Raw genomic sequence first — 6,188 nt, 5'->3', positions numbered from 1 at the left:
CACTCAGAACCACAAGTGGCAGAGACTCGGCCGAGAGAGTGGAGAGAGAGAGAGTGGAGAGAGAGTGGAGAGAGAGAGTGGAGAGAGAGAGTGTGGAGAGAGAGAGTGGAGAGAGAGAGAGAGTGGAGAGAGAGAGTGGAGAGAGTGGAGAGAGAGAGTGGAGAGAGAGAGTGGAGAGAGAGAGAGTGGAGAGAGAGAGTAGAGAGTGGAGAGAGAGAGTGGAGAGAGAGTGGAGAGACTTTTTAGGACTTTATTTCCACTGAAACACAAACAACAGAAACATTACTGGAAAAAAACACCTTAACTGAAAATCAATAAAACATCAAACTCTTAACAGCTCTATGTGTACTCTTTGGTTCTATTCGGTAAAGTCACCACGTAAGTAAAAAATAAAACAACAAAAATCACGACGTTTCGGCCACAACGCAAGTAGCCTTCTTCAGGTGAAGGAACAGAACTGAAATACAAATGGCACCGGCATAGAGGCCGTGGAAACGAGGCGGTGCACGGACATCTCCGTGTGCAGCAAAGTTGTTCAAGGGTTTTTCTATTTGATAAACAATCAAATGTTCTGACATCAGAATGCGACGTGAACAAAATATTTTTTTCTCCCGTGCATTTTCATAAACGAAATGGCGTCGACATGTCAAAAAACGAGAATGAGTTTTTTTCTTCAAGGATTCTGTTGTCGGTTTTCATTGAAGTGTAATGACAGGGTGACACCTGCTGACATCACAGGGTGATACCTGCTGACAGGGTGACACCTGCTGACATGACAGGGTGACACCTGCTGACATCACAGGGTGACACCTGCTGACATGACAGGGTGACACCTGCTGACATGACAGGGTGACACCTGCTGACTTGACAGGGTGACACCTGCTGGTCTGGCAAGGGCTTAACGTGGAGAGTCATTTGGTGAGACGGCTGGGAGGCGGTGTCGCGGCGGGGGCTGGGCGCATTCTCAGAGGATTCGCATCGCTGAGGATGTTGTGGGCGAGCTGACACGCCACCTCCCGCGCTCCCTCCTCGCTGGAGCTCAGAAATGCGGGGAAGATGCCGGCGCCTTCTCCCATCCCGGGAACCGACACCTTATAGAGGAGGCCCGCGGGCATCCCGGGCCCCGAGTGAGCGTGCAGCTCGAAGGTCGGGTAGCTGACGCCGGCGGTCTGGCACAGCACCCGCAGCCGCGCCTGCCACGACAGCATGGCCGCCTCCGGCAGCGCCTCGAGAGCAACGGGCATGGGCCGCGGGTGGAGAGGTACCCACCACAGCCGCGTGCGTGCCCCCCAGCCCTCAAACAGGCTGTGTGCGGCTTTGCCGGTGGCCGTGCACTCCGGCTGCAGCAGGTCTGGCACGGCCGGCTCCGTCTCCTCCTCGTCTTCCGTTGCCGCCGCGGCCGCGGCCACCCGTTCCGGGATGGCCCAGCCCACCTTGATGGTCCGGCCCCATGGCCGGAATGCGATTCGAAGGAGCTTCTTCCGGGCCATGGCGGCCGCGCGATGGCTCCCGTACTCGATGAACGCGTAGCCTCGGTTGAGGGTTTTGTCCCAGTAACAGACGCTCATCTTGACGTCCACCACGCCCTCCGTGGCACCGCTCATCGCCATCATCACCTCCGCTCGCTTCTTGTCCTTTGGCAGCCCCCCAATAAAGAGGTGGCGATTGTCCACGCTGAAGTGGACTCCAATGCGGCATCCGGGACGGATCTCGAATTTATCGAGTTTCTTGACGGCATCCGTGGCTTGGGCGAGCGTCGCGTAGGTAGCGAACGCGTAGCCGCGGGTCTCTCCGCGGTGCGCCATCATGAGGCGGAGCTGGTAGAGCTTCCCCACCGTCTCCAGCACGGGCACCAGCTCATCCTCGTAGAGGTCGCGCGGGATCCTCCCCAGAAACACCTCGCAGCCACGGGCGGGAGGGGGCCCCTGCCAGTCGGGCGGCGGTCCGAACTTCCTCTGTCCGTTCTCCCGGACGACGCTGTACCCCGTGCGCAACATGAGGTCCGGCAGGACCTTCTTCATGCAGGCCATGCCGAGCACCGATGGTTTGGCTGCTACGGTGGTGCTGGGGCGGCGCCTTGGGGCCCGGTGGAGCCCTTGACGCTCCACGCGGTCGCCTCGTGCCGACAAAGTCACGGGCGGAATCAACTCCTGAAGAGCCAAATCCCCGGCAGGAACTCGCTCGGGCCCGAACCTACAGGGGATATGAAGAGAGGGAGAGAGTGAAGACAGAGATGGATGGAGAGAGAGAGAGACGCGTTTAAGCAGAGCTACCTATATAAAGTCATAATAAAGGTTTTTGGGTTAGATCGCGTTATTTATATATGTGTCGTAACCCTCCACCACCCGACACGGCCAATCAGCAAAAAAAAGTGTCACGTTGACAAAAGACAAATAATTCACATTAAAACCATCTTTTTGGTTTAGATATGTGGATGACACTTTGGTTGTCTGGCCACATGGTAAAGATACGCTTAATGATTTTCTAAATCATCTCAATGCACAAAACCCGGCCATCCAGTTCACCATGGAAATGGAGGTGAATAACACACTCCCATTCCTAGATATTTTGCTTGGACATGGCCTAAAGGGTAAAATAACACACGGCGTTTACAGAAAGCAAATGCACACTGATGCCTATCTGAATGCAGATTCACATCATCATCCAGCTCAGAAATCCTCTCTTATCAAGACGCTGATACATCGGGCTAAAACAGTGTCAGATGGAGAGAGTCTAGTGAGAGAGATCAAACACGTTAAAGACGCACTAGGACAGAATGGCTACAATAATGCTCAAATCAACAGAGCACTGAATGCCAAATCACGATCGCAAAGCAATACTGCTGAAAGCAATCACATTGTTAAAACAATAAAAATTCCATATATCACAGGAGTAACTGACAAATTAGCCCGTGTTTTGCAAAAGCAAAACATTACAGTAAGATTTGGTACAGTACACAAAATTCAAAAACTAGTATCTTGCACTAAAAACGCATTACCTAAATTATCAACAGAAGGTGTATATCGGATTAATTGTTTATGTGGCAGATGCTATATTGGACAGACGGGACGTAACATCAGCGTAAGACTAAAAGAACATCAGAGAAATATAAAATTATCTCAAACACAACTGTCGGCAGTGGCAGAACATGCTTGTCAACAAGGACACTCAATTGATTTTGATAACGTTGAAGTGTTGTGTAAAACTAATTATTGCTGGCAAAGACTAATTAGAGAATCCATTGAAATTGAGAGGAATAAAAATAACTTTAATCGCTATGACAGCTACAGGCTTAGTGCGGGCTGGAAGCGTATTATTAAATAATACATATTACAATTCCTTATAGGGGAAACACATACTAATTAACGGATTACTAACACACATTACAACTAATTGCTAATCTACAACTCATTACTAATCATAACCATTGACTGATTACTATTCGATTATATAATTACAATACCCCCCCTCAGCCTCAAATCACTGCACCTGATATGAGTTAAATGATGACGTCACCCTGCTGCTGCTCTATTTAAGACCGGGAGCAAGTGGAGAGGGCTTTACCATTCTGGCGAATTGCCCGATGATGCTGGATGTAATTACCAGCGAAACGTCACACTACTCAAACTGTAAATGTTGTGGATTCACTCTTCAACACACCGGTGGGCTAAAGTAGTGAACTATTTGTCTTTTGTCAACGTGACACTTTTTTTGCTGATTGGCCGTGTCGGGTGGTGGAGGGTTACGACACATTTATAAATAACGCGATCTTACCCAAAAACCTTTATTATGAATAATATTGGTCGCGAAAGCCTGCTACGTGTTAAACTATATAAACTCGAAAAATCACAATGAACTTAAAGAGAAACCCAAGAAACTGTGTCCTGACTTTTGTACCGCCCTGTATAATAATCATTACCCCTCACCCCTGGTACACCCCCCACCCTCCGCAGTACCCCTCCTCACTCATCCACTCACTCACCGAGTCGCTCACACATTCACCCACCCATTTACTCACCTCCTCACTCAGCCACTCACCCAATCACTCACCTGCTGGCTCACTCACTCACTCACCCACTCACTTGCTCACTTACTCGCCCACTCACTCAGCCACTCACCCACCCACACACTCACCCAACCACTCATACACTCACTCGTCCAGTCGCTCACATACTCATCTACACACACACCCACTCACTCACCCAGTCGCACACACACTCATTCACCCAGTTGCTCACCCAGTTGCTCACTCACTCACACAGTCACCCACCCACTCATCCACCCACACACTCACCTAGTCGCTCACCCAGTCGCTCACACACTCACCTCACACACTCACTCACCCACTCACCCACACACTCACCCAGTCGCTCACACACTCACCACCCACTCACCCACCCACTCACCCAGTCGCCCACACACTCACCTCACACACTCACCCAGTTGCTCACCCAGTTGCTCACTCACTCACCCACTCACTCACCCACCCACACACTCACTCACCCAGTCGCTCACACACTCACCACCCACTCACCCACCCACTCACCCAGTCGCCCACACACTCAGCTCACACACTCACTCACCCACTCACTCACCCACCCACACACTCACCCAGTCGCTCACACACTCACCACCCACTCACCCACCCACTCACCCAGATGCCCACACGCTCACCCACTCACTCACCCACTCTCTCAGCCACTCACCCACTCACTCACCCGCTCACTCACCCAGCCACTCACCCACTCACTCACCTGCTCGCTCACCCAGCCACTCACCCACTCACTCACCTGCTCGCTCACCCAGCCACTCACCCAGCCACTCACAACAATTGCCACTAATTGGCGGTGATGTCACCACGACGCTTGTGCCAGGGTCACGTGGTTAGTGGTAATCAATTGAAGGTGGAGGGGTTAATTAATTGAAGGTGGAGAGGGGCTTAATTAATTAATTACTGCTAACCACGTGAGCCTGGCACATGCGTCGTGGTGACGTCACCGCCAATTAGTGGCGATTGTTGTGAGTGGCTGGGTGTGTGGGCGACTGGGTGAGTGGGTGGATGTGTGTGGACGGGTGAGTGAGTGGGTGGTGAGTGTCTGGGTGAGTGTCTGGGTGAGTGGGTGGGCGACTGGGTGAGTGGGTGGATGTGTGAGTGTCTGGGTGAGTGGGTGGGTGAGTGGGTAACCCCTCCACCTTCAATTAAGTAAATGAAGGTGGAGGGGTTACCAGCCCCTCCACCTTCAATTAATTAGCCGCTATGGTGGTCGCAAATGCCCTGAGAGAAGAGGCCGATTGGAATTGGCCCTCCACCCCACAGCACTGTCCACGACAACGTTGCCCGTCCGGCACCACGCGGAGGTAGGGAGTTGTTTTTGCCAACAACAACAACCGCCATTCGCCACTAAGTGGCGGTGACGCCACCACGACGCTTCTGCCAGGCTAGGTGCACCTTGAGGCCACGTGAAGTGTCGAACGCCCGCTGGCAGGAAGTCACGGGGCAGGCCCAGCAGGTGCCACGGGTCGACTGACTGAGACGGCTGAGATGACTGGCTGATGCACCACCTGTACCCGCTACTGCGCCAAACTCACCCACTCACCCAGTCGCTCACTCACCCACCCACACACAGTGTACACACACAGTGTATACACTGTGTGTGTACACTGTGTGTGTGTACACTATGTGTGTGTGTACCCTGTGTGTGTGTACACTGTGTGTGTATACTGTGTGTGTATACACTGTGTGTGTGTACACTGTGTGTGTAAACTGTGTGTGTACACTGTGTGTACACACACAGTGTACACACACACAGTGTACACACACACACAGTATACACACACAGTGTAAACACAGTGCACACACACACGCAGTGTACACACACAGTGTACACACATACAGTGTACACACACAGTGTATATACACAGTGTACACACACAGTGTACACAGACACACACAGTGTATACACACACAGTATACACACAGTGTACACACACACAGTGTACACACACACACACACAGTGTACACACACAGTGTAAACACACAGTGTACACACACACAGTGTACACACACAGTATACACACACAGTGTACACACACACAGTGTACACACACACAGTGTACACACACAGTGTACACACACACAGTGTACACACACAGTGTACACACACACAGTGTACACACAGTGTACACA

General features: G+C 51.7%; 1 pseudogene; it reads right to left on the bottom strand.

Moving 5' to 3' along the window:
* Positions 1-236: 236 nt before the first annotated feature.
* On the bottom strand, positions 237-5,642 carry LOC142912094 (putative RNA-binding protein 46 pseudogene; annotated as a pseudogene).
* Between the last annotated feature and the right edge of the window lie 546 nt (positions 5,643-6,188).

Source organism: Petromyzon marinus, unplaced genomic scaffold, assembly GCF_048934315.1.
Source record: "Petromyzon marinus isolate PM22_M1 ecotype Great Lakes invasive population unplaced genomic scaffold, UKy_Petmar_22M1.pri1.0 PM_G_Scaffold_19, whole genome shotgun sequence".
Lineage (NCBI taxonomy): Eukaryota > Metazoa > Chordata > Hyperoartia > Petromyzontiformes > Petromyzontidae > Petromyzon > Petromyzon marinus.
This window is presented reverse-complemented; position numbering and strand designations above follow the sequence as displayed.